Source organism: Passer montanus, unplaced genomic scaffold (genome assembly GCF_014805655.1).
Source record: "Passer montanus isolate IOZ18808 unplaced genomic scaffold, ASM1480565v1 scaffold9, whole genome shotgun sequence".
NCBI lineage: Eukaryota > Metazoa > Chordata > Aves > Passeriformes > Passeridae > Passer > Passer montanus.
In genome coordinates this window covers 9,556,147-9,578,033 of record NW_024374367.1, presented here as the reverse complement: position 1 = coordinate 9,578,033, position 21,887 = coordinate 9,556,147, and positions in this window count along the sequence as shown.

Genomic DNA, 21,887 nt, shown 5'->3' with positions numbered 1-21,887 from the left:
GCGGCCGCGGCGGCGGGGCGGGGGCGCGCTGGTGTGCACGCTCCCGTGCACGCTCCCGCTCCCGTGCACGCTCCCGCCCCGCCGGCTGTGTGCGTGTGTGTCTGCGGAGCTCGGGCACGGTGTGTCACCGAGCCGCGGAAATTCGCCGTTCGCAGGTTCGGGCTCCGCGCTCTCGCCCCGGCGGTGTCTGTTGGGAGTTTCTTGTCTCGTTCTGCCGCCCCCCCCGTGCTGCGAGGGGGCCCTGTCCTTCGTGGTCCCCCCGGTGCTTGTGTGCATCACTCGGGGTGCTGCCCGAGGGCTCCCTCCCCGCCCCTAAACCACGCAGTTTCCCATCCCCTTCAATCTGTCCCCCCCAGAATCCCACATCTCAGTGCTGTGCCGGGTGTTTCCAGAAATCCTCACGGAAATCGTACAGATTTTGTTCTCCTCCAGTGGTATGTATCTTTTTGGGCGCTGCAAGAGACACCTCCACCCCCACTACCCCTAGAATCACATCGATTTTTCTTCCCCCAGTAATACTCATCATTCTGGGTGTTGCTGGAAGCATCCCACAAAACTGCTATTTTTCCCCCCAATAGTGTGCATACATATTTCCAGAGAGCCACCTCAAAATGAGATAATTGTTTGGTGTTTCTGCAAAGTCAGATGAAGGCTGTCCCAAGCCACTCTGCATCCACACCCCCCCGGAGCAGTTTCTGAATGAATGATAATTTTGCACAGGAAACAGAAGCAGAAAATGGTGTGAATTCAGGATGAAGGGATGGTTGCTTGTACTTGGTATTTCCTGGCTGTGCTGTGGTCTGCTGATGCTTAGATTTCATTCAGTGGTAGTTTTTGTCTGTTTCTTTGTTAATTACGTCGATTTCAGGGATTCTGTTTCAGAAAGGAAAGGGTTTGGCCAGGTTTGTCAGCGAGTAGTGTGCACAGCTCGGGCTCTGTCATTTGCTGTGCTCTTCTTCACTTACCTGCAAACCTTCCACATTTGTGGTGTTTCCAGAGGAGAGGAGATGGTCGCCAGGAGGAGGAACAGAGTAGGAAAATTCAGAAGTCATTTGTGGAACGGCAGTGATTTTCTCTCCCCCTTCCTCAGCTCAGGGGTCACTAGAGCAGCGCCCTCAGGTAATTAGCACTGTCTGCAAGTGGCTTGGTGTCCATCCAGGTTTATCCCCCTCATCACAAGATGCCAAGGCTGTGGATTATGCTGCATCCAAAGGGCCCCTCGTCAGGAGACATTTGTAGCCTTTCCTTTGACTTTCTCCCCACATACCAGGTCAAAAATCACAGTTGGAAGGTAAAAGTGCAGTCCTTATTGGCCAAAACTGCTCATCCCAGAAGGGATTTTCAAGTGTAAGGATTTAAGGAGCTGATTAGATATTCTCTGCCCTTGAGGACACTGCCCATTGGGTTGTGCAAAAATTAGAGAAGGTACTTGTCTAAGGATTTGTCTAAAGCAAAGCAAAAATGTATAGGCCCTGGAGAAAGGTCTCATCCAACTTGTCCATTAAATAATTTCTGAGAACATGGTTTCAGCTCTCATAAAAAACAAAGATACAATTTTAAGAGCTAAATTTTCTAGATGTTTTTTGTTCCTATGAAAATCAAAATGAAATCCCCACTTGCCTTGACCTTTTGGATTCTGCCGTGACATCTGGGCTCAGTTACATATTGGGCTGTTCAGAAAAACCTGCAAAATATTCCCCTTTCAGCAATTGATTGCACCTTTGCTGTTCTATTTCAGCAGATAGGGAGGCAGGTTCTACACCAATACTGAGATTTTCCTCTTCAAGTGGTGTCTCCGTGGTATCATAAGAGGCAATCTTAAGGTGTTTCAATTTAAAAGTGGGTTTCAACAGGTCTCATTACATGAGAAAAGTTATTACACACTATTGCAATATCACAAAAGAAGAGCAAAAGCAGTGGATTTTTTTTTTCAAAGAGCAGTTTGAATTAGTACTTTTCTCACTAATTCAAAATCTTTTGCAAAAGCTCTTAATTGCACCATTCTATATTTAAAATATATTTTTAAATTCATTTAGGGTTTTCTTTCCTGGAAAATGACAAACCTGAAACTGAACCCATATTTTGGAATTGGAGGAAGTTTGCATTTTCCATTCTTGGCGCAAACATGAAAGTAAGATATAAAATGCATAATCAGAGTACAGTCTCCTGAGGAGCAGAGATGACTTCAGATCTCTCTAAGCTGCTAAGGAAGATTTTAGAATGGCAGAGCTCCCATCAAAAACCTGAGGTGTTCAGGCTGGATATCCACAGTACTCGCCTCAGGTCTGAACTTCTTAAAACAAATCTGTAAAAGCCCAATGTCAGCACGACCAGCTTGGTTCAGCCTGCTGTGGTACAACATGTACAATGACCCACTTTTCCTGGAGTGGGAAATCAATCATTGCATCGTCACACATCAGTTTAGGAGCTGTGGTGGCAGAAGTAGCTTTGTTTCGCATTAGCAATTTGGGTGGGCAGAGAAATGGAAAGATGGATGATGGAGATGCAGAGAACAAAATTAAACACGGTTAAATGAGAATCCATTTCCTGCATGCAGTATCTCTGTGCCCGAGGCACGCTGTCTATCAACAATACACAGGTACAAATTGGCCTGCAGACGGATCTTTAACTACCCAAACACAGCAAACTGCATCAGCAGAGTGCTGCTCTCTGGGCTGGGGCCGCCTGGCTGTGCAGCAGCCACATCTGATAGGACAGCTGATCCTTCCCAGTGACCGAAGTACTGTGGTGTGATTAAAATAACTGCTGCTGTATTGAAGGGGTTGAGAGGGGACATTATAACCCAGTGCAGCTAAACCAGACCAAAGGGTGCTCTGCAAATCTTGCAGTATTTATGGTTAGCAAAGCGGGTGATGTCAAGGTGAGAGGAATGGGTTGAGCAGCCCTGGTTTGCTTGGAACAGTGAATAAAAGATAACTTTTATCCTTCTTTTCCCCCCTCCTGCTTGAAGAAGTAATATTTTTATGCTGCCTTCATCAACATACAAGCATGACTCCTGGGAAAGAAATGAAAGTCTGTTAATTTATTTGATCAGACATGAGAAATAATAGAAAACTGAAAAGAAGAGTTGTATTTGTCATATGTTTGAATTAGTGAAAAGCTGAAGAAAGCAGAAAATATTGCAAGGAGTTCAAAGATGAGAGGTTTTATTGAATTAGAAAATTATTAATAGCATTAATCATTTCCAAAACAGGCTTCTTAACATCTATAATGACTATGTAAAGGATTGGAGAAATAAAAATCAAAGAAAAAAAGTCAGATACACAAAGTTACACTTCTTTTTGTATCTAGAAAGAAAGGGATGAATTTTCCTTTATTTACAGCCAGCCTCACTGGAATGGTTAATCTGTGGGGAAAAGACCAGGTGAGGATCTAGCCCTGAAAGGATAATTCAACATGAAGTATGAAGAAGCAGCTACAGCTCAGATTATAAGTAATGTGACGTATAAACTTCCAGATTAATTCGCCAGCCCTAGTTCCTGTTCAGCTTTGCATGGAAACAAAGAAAAGGATGCTGAGTTTCATAAATTATACTATTGCAGAATTAGTTTCTTGCAGCCCCAGGAGAGATGCATTCTTCTCAGAGTGTGCTGTGAGGCTTTGAAGGTCTTAACAAGGCACCTGAGAACCTGCTGAGAACCAGAGGTGGAGGGCAAGCAAAGTGCTGTGATAAAAGAGAGGGCTTTGTTTCAATATAATCATAGCAATGGGCTGTGCTGTTTGATTTATGAAGACATAAAAATAAATGAACTCAGATATGCAGGTAAAGCAAAAGGTATGAAGAATGTTAATGGGTGATGCAAACTCTGGCTAAGACATAGGCTGTGGTCAGAGATTGCTGCAAGGGTTACAGGCTGCACATCTACAGCTCAACCAGCATGACAGGAATGAGCACTGACTTGAGAGACACTCCAAGATGTCCTGGCTGGGAAGTGTCCCACAGGGTTTGCACAAGGCTTTTTTGGAAGACCAATACATTTATTTTCTTGTGTTCTAAAAAAGGAGCCACCACCTTAGGGTAGCCTTAGGCTAAATCGCTCAGAACAGACCCTGGTCACATGCTGAGATGCCTACTTGAAAACTTGGAATTAACCTTGAAGTCAAACAGTTCTTTTGTGTTTGTAAAAGTGTATGTGGAGGGTTGGACTGATCAGCAGCGAGTTTCTCTTTCAAAAGCAGCTGTAGTTCAGAGTCCTGTGGTACGACCTTGCTAGGGACCTGAGTGTGTTTAATTCACAAATCCTCTCCTGTTAAGAGAAGAATATAAAAATCTATCATCGGTCTGGCAGCGAGCAGAGCAAGCATGTTCATGACTAGAGCTGAGGGATGAGATAAAAGACCCAGTTTTCTGTCCTGCTTGTCTGTGACCATGTCTGTGACTCAGTGGGAATTACTGCCTTGGCAGAATTAATGAAACTAATGAGACAACAGACTTAGGGTCTTCCATTATTGATGCAAATATTTTTTGTAGGTTTCAGTACTATTTGGGTTTAATGAAAGTCTTGGGATCCTCAGCTGCAGAGAAGCAGAAATGCTTTGAGTGAGAAGGCTCTGTTCATGCTCGATGTTTTTCCACTACCGTGCAGCTTGCCAGGAAGATAACTGCAACTGTTGGGCTTTTCTGCACAGTGAAGCAGACTCAAGGACAGGCAGGGTTTGCAGGCAGTGTGAACTCAGGCTGAATATAAGCTGCTGTAAGGAGCAGCAGGGGTGTGGTGTGCTGGATCTAGACATGTTACAGACACAGTTAGCATGAGCAATCTTCTTGTCTCTGGTATACCCACATTCCAGCCCCCTTGTCTTCCCGGACTCCACAAAGCCAGAATCATAATGAGATACCTACTCTTTAAAAGGCCTCATGCATACATCATTAAAAACACAGACAAAATTATGAGAATTAATAAATTCATTGAAGGTGGAATTTCTGCTCTTCCTTTGCCCTCTTTCAGTGCACTGCTGATTTCTGCCAAAGAAGTTAGTGTGATATGTCCCTGCCCTCCTGCACGGATGTCAAAAAGATGTGTCAGAAGCTACTGGTGAAGGGTAAAGACACAGGTGGGCTGTGGTCCCAAGGGCAGAGGCAGTAATGACTCTGTAACAACACATGACCTTCTGCTGTAAACCCATTGCAAATGGTGTCCAAAGCCAGGCCCCCGAAATTGCTCCACAATGAAGACCAATCAAGCAGACTGCAAAAAACCACTTTCCTAGTCAATCCCAGGAGAGCACTTTCAAGAAACAAAAATCTGTTCTATAAATGGTAGAAGCAGACTCCCAATCTGTTTAAGGAAAGAAGAGAAAGTTAAAGAGCAACGTTTGCCATACCCATGTTCACTCAGAGATACACTCTCTTCGACTGCAGGAATAAGATGATGTGCAAACTTGTATGCTTTGGCTATCTTTTTTAGTTGGTAATGTCTTACAAGAGTTTGTACAGATGTGAATAACTGCATTTCAGAAGCTAATGCAGCCCCTGGTGGGAGGGTGTGGGGAGGAACAGCCTTGACAGAACAAGGAAAGAAATAACACTTGTGAAGTACAGGAAAAGTAACTGTTGTTTTATTTTGGGTCTCTGTGTTGCAACAGAGAAATGCAGATTTCAGATACCAGCACAGCTCTGTTTTTGCTATTCCTCTCTGGTTTCAGATATCTGTGTTTTTAGTGTTTGAGTATTTTTTTCTTAAAACATTAGCAGTTACTCAAATATAGACTTGTGTAAAGCACTCTGGATTTGAGTGTGGACAGGCAGTACATTAGCTAATATGATTCCATTAAAAAAGGATTCCATAGCCAGTGCCCCAATTAAATGAAGAAGTGTCAATATTAATAAACCTCCCAAAGAAAGGGATAAAATCAGATGCCCCAGTGACCCCTCAGACATGAGTTATTCCGATCAATACATACCCATAAGCACCGATGGAGATAGATAAACAACAACAATGTAACCAGGCCACTGAGGTTTGGCAGTACAGCACACCCACAAAGTCTCCTTTGTTTTCTCTATTTTACTTTCCGTTCCCTTATTCTCCAGTGTCAGGAGCACGAGCTACTTGTCTGCAAACTCCAGTTTCTTGCTCGGAGTTCATCCTGTCTCCTCTTGGTGCCTGGACTAAAAAGGATTTCTTGGAAGCGTAAAGACGCCGTCCAAAACATTGAATAAGCAGTAATCCAAATCCCTGACAGCTTACATCCCTAATGCAACTGAAATGATTTTCATTCATCTTTTCAATTGTCATCAAATACAGATCCACTGCAGCTGGGCACAACTCCACTGGGCATTCACTTTCCTGGAACTGCACCTACTTGGGTCCAAGTCAAAGTTTTGCCAGTGCAAGGAGGGATGTGACCAAATACCACAAAAATGCAGTTGTTACTTTCTACAGTGTTTTGCTACTGTGGGAGTGTGGCAAGGCTTATCTTTTCTCCCCAGATTTCATGTTCATGATGCCATCAAGTTCTGGTAGTTACAATGCGTCCTGCTCACGGCTACAGTGTCGGAGGGTTTAAAACATTTTAAATTTCAGCATCTCTTTTTGTTGATTTCAGATGAATGGGAGAAGAGGATGCCAAGTTCCTGAAAGCAATAAACACTTTAATAAACACAATAAGTGCTGGGCCCAATTCTGCCTTTGTCTATGTTGTTGTAAGTCTGACCTCTCTTCATGCAGCTGACAGGTAATTTGAGACAGTGTAACATGGGACAGAGTCAAACCCTTTAATTTGGAAGAAGACAATTTCTTTCTCTGGCCCATGACCAAGAAAATATATATAAGATATACAAAAGATAGTAGTAGAAACTGGTTTTGTGGTTTTTTTTTTTTTTTTTTTTTTTTTTTGTGGGGGCGGGGGGGGTTGTTTGGTTTTTTTTGTGTGGTTTTAGGTAAAAATATTAAATTCTGGACTGAAAACTAGGCTTTTGTAGCTAAGCCAAAAGGGGGAATGTTTATCATAGGTGACCGAAGAGGAGTTCAACTAATGTGCGTTTAGAACCTTGCACTGTTGTGTTAGTCCACACAAATTTATAATGCCACTTTTAAAATAACTACTGATGTCCAAATAGATTTTAGCATCTATTAAAGGTATCATCTTAAGACATATTAATGGGGGAAAAAAGGAAACTGAGAATTAAATTGTTAAGATTACTTCATAGGAAAAGATGATGAGCAGCATCAGTTAGTACAGTTGGTAAAATATTACTTTTTTTGTGGGGGGGGTTGGTTTTTTTTTCCTGTAGCAGAAACACACCAGAACGACATTATTCTCTCGGGGTCAATATTAATGGCAAAGCGACGGCCAGTTGTGAGCACGGGAGCGATGATGCCCGGGCAGTCCCAGCCCGGGGCTGAGCCGGAGGCGGCTTCGAGCCACACGGGGGAGTCGCAATGCGCGCACAGCCAAGTTCGCGTCTCATAAATCACTCCTCGGAAACCTGATTTCTCCGTGCTGCCGCCTCGTCAGTCTGTCTGGGACATAACACAAGATCTGCAACACTTAGCACAGCAAAAAGCCAAGCTGGGGACGCGGTGTTTCTGCAACAGAGCGGCCTCCAAGTGCGGCGGGTCGGGGTTTTTGGAGGGGGAGAAGTCTGTGCCAAGCATGATTCTCTTCACTGAACGCCGAGCCACCAGCTTGCCTGGTGATGCCATGTAAAACACTAAGAAAAGTTAAAGAAATCTCAGCCATCAGCAATAAAATATAGCGATTTTGTGTAATCCATTGGGAAAGCAGAGGGTGTGGCAGCTCATTGCGTGACAGGACAGCACGGAATGTGACAGCGGCAGTGGAGCAGCAGCGCTGGAGCAGGAGCCAGGCCCTGCTCATCATCGCATTTCTCACTGCAAGGGTTGCACAGCCCTCCACCAGATAGCTGCAGGAAAACCGGGCACGGCCACGGTGTGGGCAGGCTCTGATGCTGTAGATTTAATGATCCTACAAAAGCCACCTTCAGTAAGCACAGGGCATGAGCAGTGGACACGCAGCCTGCAAGTCCTGCAGCAGTGAACCATCCTCACTGCCCAGGTCCATCCCCATGTGCAGGGCACAGCGGTGATGCGGGTCCTGAGCAATGCGCAGAGGGAAGCTCGGACAGAGATCTCTCAGCATGGCACAGGTTTTCCTGCAGTACTCAGGCCATCCTAACGAACATTCCCTTGGATTTTTATACACGGTTCTTTCGACCTAACCATATTACACAGGAGACTTTGCCAGTTTATTGTTACCTGCTACTAATCCAGACTGCTGCTCACACAATACACCATTATCCAGCAAAACAACACGTACTGACAAACGCTGCTCAGCGAGCACTGGCCACCAATCCGAGGGAGCCAGGGTCACTGCTGAACAATACCAAGAGAGGTCTCACTAGCTTCTTCTCCCTCCTCCATTCAATGAGCTGTTAATAGACAAGCTGTTAGAGAGAAAAAGAACTAAATAGTTTACAAGCTTACATTTGAAGGCCTGTGAATTGCATTAGCTGAGCCAGCTGAGTGAGAGCCAAGGCAATCTCCCCACGATTGTAGAAAATGGCATTGAGGCATGTGGAGGCAAAGAAAGAATGACAGTGACCAGGTTTACAATATGCAAAGCTGAAATAATTACTGCTTTCTGTGGCATAGAATTTTTAGCTGAACTACAATATGGAATCAAAGCATTCTGTTAAATGCACAGGTGTGTTTGTATTTTAAAACTTTCTTCTATGCAAATATTTATTTACAGCATTAATAAAATTTTTCTGAAGCTGATTTTTATTATTTCCTCATTGGACCCCCCCTCCTACCTCTCATTCTCTACTGCAGAGGCCACTCTCAGTATGAGAAATGACCACAGTATTTTTCATTACTCTCTGGGTTTTTTGGGGCCTAGCAGTTATGAATACGAATGTGAACCACTTTCAATACAATTACCTGGACAATAATTTGGGATCTGTGGAACTGGAATGTGCAACTGAAAATATCTGTAACCCTTTAGTTACCAGCCAAGTCATTGACATAGTTCTTTTTAATATTTCATTCTGTCCTTTAACTTTACCAGAGGGGGAAAAAAATTGAAAGCAGCAGAACAGGACAGATTAACAATAGTGAAATAGAAAAATTGAAAAGTAAAGAATTGAACGCTCCAATAATTCATTTTAAGACATTCTGTGGCAGAAAAGAATGAAGGAAAGAACAGTTAAAAACCAGCCACTATCAAACAATCATAGTTCAAAATTTCTACCTTTGAGAAAAGTTCAGAAACTTTCAAGGGGACCATAGCTTCAAACAAAAGGATTGGTGTGGATCAAATACACTTTCAGGTAAAAGATTTCAACTTGTTTACTAATTTTCTTCTTTATATTGTTCTCCCCATTTTCCATGGTCTGGTTAGAAAGAAGCCAGGTGCTGTCTCTAAGGCAGGGCTGCAATGACAGCAGCAAGAGCTGAGGGAGCTGGTTCAATGCAGCCCTTACAAACAACCTGAGGGGCTCAGGCAATGGCTGCTGGGCTTTCAGCAAAGGACAGTGGTGGCTTTTGCTGTAACCTCCACTAATGGGCAGCTGTCTTTGATAGCTCCTTCAAAGTCCAGTTAAAGCAGCAAAAATCGGCTTGACAGCAAACTCAACTTAGTTTTTTTAAACCATTTTTTTTGTACATTATCACATAGATCATTCACAAACTGGACTTATTTGGGTCAGTGATCCAGAAAACAGCTTTTCCAGTCAGACTTGAGCTTTGCCCATTAAACTTTGTCTCAAAATCTGAGTATATTCACCAAAGATAAACCTTTCAGTCATGCTTAGAGTTCCAGCCATCTATTGCTTATATCTGAAGGGAAAGTAATCCAGCATCCCTCTACATGGGGTAAGAATTTCTGCCACTATTTTAAGACCAATGGCAAAACTCATATTGATATTAGAATGGACACACTGACTTCTGAATTGTTAAATGCTCTCTTTTGGTTCTAGTCCTTCAGTGTCAGTGCAGGTAAATCCATTTCTGGAATTAGTCACCTGAGATCAGACCAAGTAGAGATTATGGATTTTCAGGTCCTTGATTATGAACATTTTTCAAGTAGGCTGAGAAAAATTCTCTTTGGAGGCTTCAGAGAAACCATCATGTCAAGGGTGTTTTGTTTTAGTGAAAGGCTGAGGATTTATCTAATCAAACCCGGGAATCATTCTCTTTTGTTTTGGTGGGTTGGTTTTCCTGAACTGTTGAGTGTTCCCTCCTCTCAGATCCTTTCATTCAAGTCAGTATTTTCCTTATATTGGCTGATCTTTATTTCTGCTTTTAATATTCTCTATCGATTTTATTGTAGTGCACTTACATGCTGTTCAACAGTCCCCTATTACTGTAAATAAAATGAGATAAATAACTTGGCTTTCTTTCTGCATGTGAAATATTTGGCAGCAGCCATCCCCACCCTTAACTGAGCACTTGACAGTGTCACAGTCAGTATGTGTGAGAGCAGCTCTGCATGCCCTCACATGTCACCAGTGCCCATGCTGCTTATATAAAGCTGGCTTGGGGTCTACTGATATTGCTGGCTGGCTTTATCTAGCAAGCAGAGGTACCAGTGGCATCTGTGCATCTGTTGGATGTGCAGATGGAGGCAGCTGCCCTCTCAGACACTGGCAGCAATAGCAGTTTTAACACGGGCATCTGTGACCAGGCAAGATATTGCTTATCTGCAGTGCATGGTGAAGTCACTGAGGCTCCTGTTTTCAGATCAGGCAGGTGTTATTTCTATCTATCACTGACAGACTCGGGCTTAACCGGTCACTTAAATAACCACAATGAGATCCAAACCACAGCTTCGCTTTTCCCCGCGGGACTCTGCAGACCCTCGCTGTCCTCAGGGAAATAACCAGCACAGAGTACAGGAGGTGCGTTCCTTTGGCCAGCAAGAGTCTGGATGGCATTCCCAGCAGCTGCACTCCCTCCAGAGCCCTTGGTGTTGGCTCTGTGTCAGCTGGAGGTCGCAGGCTCTGCCGAAGGGCTGGGGCAGCTCCAGGGCAGCACCTGGCACTGATCCTCAGCCTGGGGGGATCCGCGCTGGGCCGGGCTCAGGAGCTGGGCCGGCGCCTGGGCCTGCCCTGGGAGCACACACAGCTCATCCTGCCTGCTTGGGGACTGACAGCAGCTGACTTGAGAGCCTGACTGAATGTCAGGATCTGCTGGAGGCTCTGCAAGGAGGCCAACTGCATTATTTCCCCCTGCCCCAGACAGATCGGGCTAGGTGCTGCTCCAGCAGAGCCCACACTGGCTGCACCATCCGCGGTACTGATGTCCTCTGCCTCTGCCAAGGTATCAGGTCTCAGTCTTGCTGCAGGTGATGCTTCCTCCCCTTAAAGTCCTGCAGGTTTATTTCCTCTTATTGTCTGTAAGCCAGCTCTGAAGATCAAACCTGGGTGGAGGTTCAGACCAGCACTGCCAATAGTCATCTGTATTTGTTCTCCAGGAATACACAGATGAATCTTCCTGCTGTGCTTTGTGTGGCTGCAGCCCAGATAGCCTCTAAAGCAGACCTCCACATGGGGTGTGTTCACATCCAGACATGCTGAAACTGTGCCAACATTTTATCTGATGTCTCAAATTTTAAAGTGTGGAGTTACAGTTTTTAACTAATTTTTTATTTAAATACATACTTGAGATCTAAAAAGATTGTATTCTTTTAATTTTGTTATTGCAAAAGCAAATCTATTCCAGTTGGTTAATGTAAACTGCTTTGAAAAGAGCTGTGGAATATCCTTGTAAATATTGTGTGGAAGCAAGTAATTAGAATAGTCAAAATAAAAAGTAAAAAACCACATGACTTTAAGAAAACACATAAAGAGTAATCAAGCAGAGTAAAACCAAATAAGATTAATTGAAGTTACAGACTCAGTATACGGTGTATTGTATTCTTTGGACTGAACAGAATTGCATGCTGTGCAAGGGTGTTCTGAACTCCATTAAAGAGTAATCTTTGTACACAACAGTAGTGCTGTGCAAATAAATGTTGTGAGGCAAAATAAATAAGTTTTGAGAAATGAATGACTCTAGCAAGAGTTTGTCAATTAATTAGAACAAAGAGGGAAGTCTAGCAAACAACACAAAGAGATAAACAGGGAAGTGTTCAAGTTGCCATAACAGGTTTTGCTGTTTTCTCACTTTACTTTTTGCTAATTCTCCCTCTCAAAAGCTTTGTGGGATTTTCTTTGAAGGGGGAAAGGAGCCAAGAGGTGCAGTGGCAATTTTGCTCACTCATGAAATGCTGTCTTTGGGCCTTTCCTAAAAAAGGTTAATTGTAACTTGATCATTTTGTTTTAACAGGGCAAAGGAGTGTGAAGTAGAATAGAGAAAGAATTACTGAAAATTTAGTTAAGTTACATGTATTGTAGACAGCAAGACCTAAAGTGGTTAAGGAATTAACCAGTGCAATTTCATAATTCTTAGTTATCATCTCTGAGAACCTGTGGAAGATGGGTCAAGTCCCAGAAAACCAGAGGAGGACAGATATAGTACCTGCTTTCAAGAAAATGGAAAAAGGAACTCTCAAGAAACCACGTATTTCTCAGCCTAACTTTAGGCAGGTTATAACTGGAAAAAATAAATTAGATATTGTAACATTTGTAAATGACAGCATTTTGGAAGGAACTGGAAATACTAGAGCACCACAATTAGAACTAGTGCTCTTGGTAAACCAGGGAAATTATTCTAATTTAACAAGGTCACATTCACTCAAGTGAAATAAAACGAGTTATATATAGGCAGGAGAAGCCAAATCTCTGCACACCAAAAAGGCAGAAGAAGCCTGGAAGATCTGAAGGTGATAACATCCACAGTAAATGAGAGGTGAGATGTACTCATAAGAAAGCAAATCTTGTAAAATGTACTACCAGTAGCACTGCTTGTAACATGACAAACATCATTACTCTGCTGTGCTCAGAAATATTGGAGGTTTTACCCAGTTTACCCAGAATGTGGTTTAAGCACCGTATTTTTAAATAAAAGGTTCAGTCCCACTGGACAGGAACAGGAATAAATAGAAACCTATAAACTATGAGAAAAGGTTGGAGAAACCGAGTTTGTTTTCTGTACACAATTGAGGAGGGTTTGATAACAGACTTCCAGCATATAAGAAGCCACTAAAAGGAGGTACTAATCCATTGTCCTCTGAGGTTAGGGCAAGAAATATTGCTTTAATTTCCAAGAAAGGAGATTTGGGTTATCTTTCTAACTATAAACCTAGGTAAACACTGAAACAGGCTGCTAGAGTGTCTGTAGAATCTCTATTACTTGGAGTCTTAAAAACCAGATTAGATAAAAGAGCTGTCAGCCTTGTTGGATGTATTTGCTCCACATTCCTCAGCAGAGGTGGGCTACACCAAACATCCTCTAAGCTCCTTGTCAGCCCTACTTCCTTAGCTCCTGAAATGTTGTAGTTGCCCTTTTGTTGCACTCACACACAAATTTTAATAAAAAAACAGACATACAATCAATCAACAAAAAAAATGCAAAAAGGAACTTGAGAAGGTGATTCTTGGCATTGCAAAGATCAGAGGTGAGTAAAACAAGTCAGTATCTTTTTGCTGATTCTGGTTATTCCAAATCCAGCTGTGTTTTAGCAGAAGTACAGAAGTTAAACAAAGAAGGAGGATGCTGAAGGTGGGGAAGGCAGAATTGGGAAATAGCAGTAACTATTCTGCTACCCATCCTTTAAGACTCTATATTGTATCTCCTAGAAGAGAGAGGAAGCTGTGGTTCTCTTTTTTAAATTCTTTCTGCTTTTGCAGAGTCCAAGCAGAGCTGCACAACCAAGAACTAATTTGGAGCTGAAAGGAGCACACCAAGGGGTCACTCTGAACATCCTGGCCAGCATTTCCATGTTCTTGTCCAGCCCCACACAGCCTGTGGATCAAGACAGAGGATCCCCAGAATGGAGCCCAGGGGATGTGGAGAGGCAGCAACACAGGAAAGCAAGAGAGTGGTTCATGCAGATTCCTCCCCCACACTGAGAAAGCTCCTTCCCCACACGTGGGTGTCCCAACACAGAAATTTGATGGGACAAAAGTGGCAGATTCAGCAAACACTGGGGGCTAGTTTAATATTTCTTTAACTATCCTCAGGCACTATTTTTTTTTCTGTATGTTCAATTAGACTGTGGATTTATTGATAAATAAATCAAGTCTCTGCTTTCAATTTTTGCACTGAGGGAAGCCACAGCTGAGTAGCAGAATTTCAGGAATACATTCATCTAAGCATGGGAAATTCTCTTTGGTCTTTGAATCCTCTTGCAGATAAACTACTCTTACCATATTTATGGAGTACCAGCTTTTCAACACTTATTTTATAATCTATAGTTCTCTGCCCTTTTGCAAATAACTTCTGTTTTGTCCAGAAAGGCAGCCTCTCTCAGCTCACACAGCCTATGTGTTCATGTCAGTCTGCATTATTTATATCTCCACTAAAGCCATTCCTCTTTTCCATGTTCTTATAATGGTGCCTATCATGTAATATTTGGGCAACTATTTGTTGTTGCTGATGAGACTTTGGCCACTGCTCTCACCTTTATGGTACAAGCTTTCAGCAGAGTTCTGAATTGTTGGGCATCCAGCGGAGTCTCAGTAGCAGCAGATGTCCATTTCACAAGTGAGTTATCAGAGGTATCTAAGGATGTTTGGAGTTTGATCTCTGTTTTTCTGAATGATGCCTTTTCATTTTGAAAACTCATGGTGTTGATGCTTGCTTGTAAGCCACCATAGCTTTTAAGTTTCATCCAGCAAGACACAAAGTCAGAGCCCACACTGTATATTTCTTGCTCAATTACACCAAGAGAGGTGTAGATTTTCTTTGGACAAGTTGCAAGCAGTGGTTCCTACAGATTAAGTCCTTGTTTGAAAATATCTGTACTTCACAGCTGAGGCATGAAGGGACCAATACTGTCCTCTTTTTCTTCCTGGTGTAAATGCCTTTACTAGGAAAGATCCCTCCCAATCCTTCCCATGCTGAGGCTCAGAGAAGTGCAGTGTGACATCCGGCCAGCCCTGATTCACTGATTCATGTGGATTCACCACCATTCAGGCCATTCCCTGAATGGTGGTGAATCATGTGGATTCTCCAGCCCTTCCATCCCCACTGCCAGCCCCCAGCAGCTCTGTGCTGCTGGCTCCACATGGGAACCACAGGCTCTCTCAGGGACTGCGCTGGCAGGACGTGATAGCTGCGAGTCCTCCCAGAGCAGCTCATTCTGTCGTGCCCTGCAGAGGGATTTGAGATTTCTGGCACAGCACCTTCTGCTGAGCTACTTACACATTAAAGGAATGCCCAATCCCTACAGTGGGGTACACCTGGGAAATAGTCTGTTCCCAGGAGTTGCAAAGGAAAGGCTTCTGGGTTTTCAATATCAATATTTATCAAGCTCTACACCCCCAGAGGAGGTGTTTGCTCCCCACTCCAGTCTGTTGATACTTTTGTCTGAACTAACCAACTCTGTCAATTGTAATTAAAATCTATAAATATTTTATATTACTTTAAAATCAGGTTTTAAAATATTTAAATTAATTTGGGCTGGTGAATTAGATAGCCAGGAATTTGAAACTGAGCTTGTCTAATCCTCTGAGCTTCTCTTTTCAGCTTTTAGCTGTAGCTCAAACACTCCCACTTTCTGCAGGATAAACCAATGGGAGAAAATTTTATCTGCAACCTAGGAATGGTTTGACTCAGTTATCCATGTTCTGTGTTTTCTTGCAGCTGTTTCAGCTCACCAACCAGACTGAGTGTCCACATTGCCAAAGTACGAATTTGGATGGATGGGCACCACAGAGGGTCTGTCTGAGCCTTGTAAAATTTTACAGCACAACTGGGATTGATCTGTAAAATGTGAGCCTGTTGTGATGTATCCTGTAGTCATGCTGTGTGCTGTGCCCTGTGCAACACACCGTGGATTTCCTAACATGTGCTTCAGCAACAAAAAGGCTCAGTGAATTGTCCCAAGATATCCTTTTTCTTGTTGTATCCAGTGACTCTATCAGGGTCTACAAAGGATATTTTCAAAATATTATGTGTCATAGATATGTCATGGTAATTGCCAGTATGTCCCAGAAATGTGCTAAATTCTACAGTGACTACCTGTAGGAATAATCCCACAGACTATATGCTCAGAATTTAGTTTTTAATTTGGCATTTGTGTTACATATTAAGAAAACTTCAAGAGGTGAATATACTAGTGTGAGGGTTCATTTAACCAGAGGCTTTGGTAGTGTCCTGTTTGAAGTGAATTACCACTGAAGACATTGTTGAGCCCCTGAATTTAAAAGGCAAGGGAAACGATTATGCTTATCAGAGTTGGTTTTTAGGAAGGCTTCCTTATATTAAGAAGCTCAGACAAGCTGTTATCTTTAATAACTACTAGGATGAATTTCAAGTCAAATACTGTCAGTCTTATTCATCTACCAGTTTGTACAGTGAATGCAGCTTTCAGGAGAAGAAGAGAAGAAAGCAATCATGGATGAAGGAACATTCCTGTAAACTCCATTACCAATTATGGAGTTACTCACTTCTCACTCTTTGACCACAAAGTGCAAAATTATATTTGAGAAACTCTTCTGGTGTGAAGCTCAAGACACTGCATAGTAAAGCACAAAGTACTGAAGACAAAGCTGTGTGTATGAAGCTGTGTCAAGGAAGGTTTAGGTTAGATATCAGGGAAAGGTTTTTCACCCAGGGAGTTGTCAGGCACTGGAACAGGCTCTCCAGGACAGTGGTCACAGCACAAATCCTTTCAGAGCTCATGGAACACTTGGACAATGAATGCTCTCAGGCCCATGATGGGATTGTCAAGCTGTCCTGTGCAGGGCCAGGAGCTGTAATTTGATGATGCTTGTGGGTCCCTTCCAACTCAGGAATTCTATGAGTCTATGATTAACTGATACCTTTCTAATATTACAGTAGAGTTTGGGGAGGTGTGAGTTTTGCCTCACACACTTGGAACTCCTAACAAAATTTGGAAGATTTGTACAAGCATATATTTAGGATCAAATATTACAGTAGAGTTTAGGGAGGTGTGAGGTCAGTGTTTTGCCTCACACACGTGGAACTCCTAACAAAATTTGGAAGATTTGTACAAGCATATATTTAGGATCTTTTCCTTAAATCTACATCTTGCTCTAGATTATTACCTTGTGTATTATCCATAAGCTGAAGCAAACTACATTTTCCCCTATTATCCTACTTAAACCCTAGAAATAGGGTTTATTTCACACACAGTGACTAGGTGGGAGCAGGGAGCAGTGTGATTGATTTTCGCTGTGACAAAAGCCACCTGGTTCTCCTGGAGAGAGGACAGGGAGGGGGAACCAGACACCCTCTGATGAGCTCTTCATGTGTTTCTGCTCTACTAAAGTTTATCTAAGGCCATTTTCCCCACTTTGATTCTTGGCAAGCCATACTTTACATTCAAAGGAAATCTGTCCCAGGACTGTAATCATGGAATTAATAGACCTATGCAGGGCTTCCCTGAATCTGCATTCACTGAAAAACCCCATACCCAGCACGTCTGTGAGGAACCATTCAAGCAGCTGCCTAAGTGCATAAAGCATTTGAAAACACTGGCCTTATCTCCTCAAGAGCTGACAGCAAAATGTACAGCCATGTTGAGGTTTCTGGCAGTTCTAGAAATAGTGCCTGCTGAGCAAATAAGGTCAGAGTGGGTGGGTGAAAATAGATTGTTCTCAAAATTTGGCACATAAAACTTTAAAAGTGCTTTATGAACAGAAATCACTCTCTCAGGTCTTGATCCTGCAAAAGCTCATGTGGGTAGACTTCTCAAGATCATAAATTTAAAGATTTGTTTATGATTTTGCAGGGTGGGGTTTTAGGCTAAATAAAAATGTGAAAGATTAGCCACAGGAGGCTTCACCTGGAAAGGAAGATATCCCTGCCTTTCTCTTTGTTAGTTTTCCTGTGAGAAAAATACTTGACTAACTTATTTTTTTTCATTTGCCTACTCTTTCAAAACTTAAGAAACAGTTCCTCTAAGGCACTTGTTTTGATTTTTTCACTGAGGTATTCTAGGAACTCGCTTAAATCATTTGATGTTTGCGTTAATAACATAAAATCTTAGTGATCTGAAATCTTTATGTAATTAAGCAAAATAATACAGTTCCCTACATGGAACTAAAGTAGTTGGGGGCAATTCTCAGTGGAAATAAGGATGACTCATTCCTCAAGCAACACCAAGAATAACATACATATATATGCTGTAAGTTCCCAATTGGAAAATAAAAATGGGGACATTTATATAATAAAGGGCTTTCTTAATCTGCATGGAAAGATGACAAGGTGTTTGTGCCACTGAGACTGTATATAGGAATGTGTTTACCAGTACCCACGTTTATTCTCAAGGGCAACATCCAGTGAATAAGACTATAGTGGTTGTAATTTTAAGTCTCACATGCATGTAAAGTCATTATGCTGTCAGTCCTTTCTGATACCAAAGTCTGCATGCTGTGCACTTAAGAGTTTATGATGAAAGACTGAAAAACAATTTTTACATTTAGACATTTGGAACCAAATAAGAGTTGGGCTTTGAGAAAAATCCAAAGAAAACCTTCTAGTGACAAAGAAGCCTTAGATGCTATTAAATCACTATCCCTGATAGGGATATTTGACTTTGAAACTCTATCTGCAATTCAGCTTCTTCCTTTGGCATCCCCACTTTATTTGTGGTCTAATCACAGCCACATCATTTCATGACTAATTTCATGACTTGTGCCAGGTGAGCATCAATAGAAGCCCTTGGATGCATTCAGATCAGCTCTGCCATTTGAGGTTTTTGCCTGTCTTTCTGACAGAAAGATCCCTGTGTGGAGGAACCCAACAACTTCTAATGTCATGAGGGGTCTGTTCTGAATTAATCACGCACTGGCAGCTGTCTCTGCTCCAGCCCAAAGAGAATCAGTGCCCATGCTGAAGACTATGTGGCCCCTTAATATTCACAGGTATGTGTCAATGATATTGGAAACACTGTTCAGTGTCCCATTGCCCTGTTTTCCTCAGCCCAGAGTAATCTGGAATCCCACATTATTTATCTCATGTGGTATTAGACCCTATTTCCCACTGAAATCTCATGTCAAGAGGTGGGCAACCAAGGCTGTGAGGAGAGACAGCCATAGGCACAGATAAGGCTGTGAGGGCAGGACCAGTCCTTTCCAGAGCTCCCGTGGGCACAGCGTGGCAGCAGCAGTGTGCCACTGCAGGGCACTGTGAGGGGTCACACAGCCCTCAGGGATTCTCAGGTACCACAGGGGTGGGACTGCACAGCGAGCAGAGCCAGGCAGCTCCTGGTGACCTCTCCCCTTCCATGTAAGAACCACTCAGCTGGTGACAACAACAGCTTTACTGAGCCCACGGCTTTATCAACAGCAGCACTTCATTCCTGCTTTCATACCCTGTCCTCCCAGAGCTTGTCAGGAAACCAGTGCCCATTTTCCACAGATGAGCCTCTTCTGACAGTGAACTTCACTCCCTGTGTGTCTCTGCTTACACAACACACCCAGCTACCCTGTTTCCCTCCTAAGGAGTGAGATGTTCTTTAAACTGATACAAGATTTGATCCACTATGTTTATAGTGCATATTGGATGAACACTAAATTGCAGGAAGTTTTTACAAGTGGAAAACCTTGCTAAAACACATATTATTGAATGGACATCTTGCTGTGCTTGGATCAATGAAGCTTATACTGTGGCTTAGGTCTAATCTTACGACAATTCAGCAATTGAATCCACTTATGTTAGGCTACTGGCAATGTTGCAGGATGCATTTTGTATCTACTGATTAACTGTGTTCAGTTTGTGCTGAAAATGAAAAAGAAATCAATGAAAACACTTAGAAAACTAAAACAGAGAAAGACACAAACATATAAAAAACCAAAAATAGGAAACGGCCCTGTAAATTCTGTAGTGATGTTGAAGATTTCTCTGAATTAATATATATTTCTTGGTATCCTGGAATCATTCCAAGGTCATCATACTGAAAATTTAATTTTTAAACATTTAGTGCTTAAACCCTTACAATAACAGCAGCTCTGGACACATGGAGACTTAATGCGGGACCACTGCAAAATATCTACTGGAAAGCCATTGACCAGCACACAGGACTGTGATGTCTAAAACATAGACAGAAATGTTTCAGACTGCTTTCCTGGAATCATGTAGCTGTGGGAATTGGCACAAGCATGGAGGTCTTCAAGACTTTTCTACATAGTTTGTAGGCAGTGAGTAGAAAAAGGTGCTCCTAATGTTTCTGCTTAGGAGGAAAAACTTCCAGTACATCTCTTGCCTTATTAGATATTGGGAACTACACAGAGGCAAACTGAGCATACTCTACAGAAAACCAGTCAATGTTAGTTTGGTTTGGTTTGCTCAGGGAGATCCTTGCTATTAATACAGATCTGAAAATTCAGTTATCCCAATTTAAGAGTTTTGGAAGTGATTTTCACCATTGGATTAATCTCCAAATGGGAAAAACTGGAGACATAGCAGTCTAGATTTTGATCTTGCAAAGCATTCCCAAGGTCTGTCATTTGGTTCTTGCTAAGTGGCTTCATGCAGCTAGGGATATATCTTAGCATGTGCATTTAGTGCTTTTGAAAGGTGCTTAGCTGACTGTGTCAGAGGATGACTCCTGGGCACATTCTGCCTTCAGTGTGTGCAAGCTACTTCTCTTGAAATCGGTGAGAACTGCCTTTGCTTATGAGAGATGTAGGGAACTCACATTTTCCTCCTGCTTCTCCCCTGCTACTCTGACATATTGACAGCCTTGAACCTTCCCTTTTTTAATTTTCACTTTTAATTCTTACATGATTTTTAAATCTTACATGATTGATCAAAGTTTGCCTACTGGAAGTCAGTGCTGGAACTGCAGCTCTGTGAATGCTCTCATAAGTTTGCTTCATCATTTTAATCCTTAGACAGGTCTCAGCATCCCTTGATGAGTTCTATAATTCTCCCCCAAACACCTCTGCTGAATACATGATTTGGTATTTGTCTATGTTCTTACACCTTGATCTGACACAGAGTTATCTCACATTGGATTTGTGTTCTGGTGTCTGCTTTCGTGTGTGCATCTCTTCCACTGCTTTCCAAATGTGTCTGAATTGCTAAGCTCCTGTTCAGAGATTACTGCTTCTCCTCTCAAAGATCTAAATTTTCTTTCATTTCTTTGATCTTTGACTACTATTTTGGCCCACAGATCACTCTGTTTTATTCTGGTATCCATTGGTGCTCACAGTTGGGCTTGGCAAAAAACCCCCAAGTATCTTGAGTGGCAGACCATCATTGCTGTCAAAATTGGCAGGCCTAGGCTGTGGGACATCTCCATTTTGCTCACCCCAGAGCCACACTGACATCTCCTTCTGGTGCCAGAGCAGAGGACAGAGCAGGCAGGATGTGAGGTGGGGCAGCAGCACCATCCTCCTGCTCTCCCCATGAAAGCAGAAAGTGCTGCCTTACTGTCTGCAAATCTTCTCTTGCTCCTCAGTAATTTCCTTCAGAAGACCAAGAACTAAATTTGTCAGTGCTTCTGAGAAACAAGGAGCTTTTTTTGATACCATAAGATTGAAGCATTGTGTGCTCCACACTTTGCTTAATATTCCCCCCGCCACCTTCTGTTCCCATTGCTTAGGCTTTGTCATGATTTGAATCATCTGCTTTCTGAGAGTAATCAGATTAAAATATTAGTCTTCTATATCTGAGATTTCCTTTCCTGAAACAGAAAAAACTGCAGGATGAGGTGGTTCTTCCAAAAGTGCTATCTCAAAGTCGTGTATTTCAACTACATTGAAATTCACATTGTCTAAACATCACTTCCACAGATTATTTGATCGTTACCATTAAAAGACAGTGACA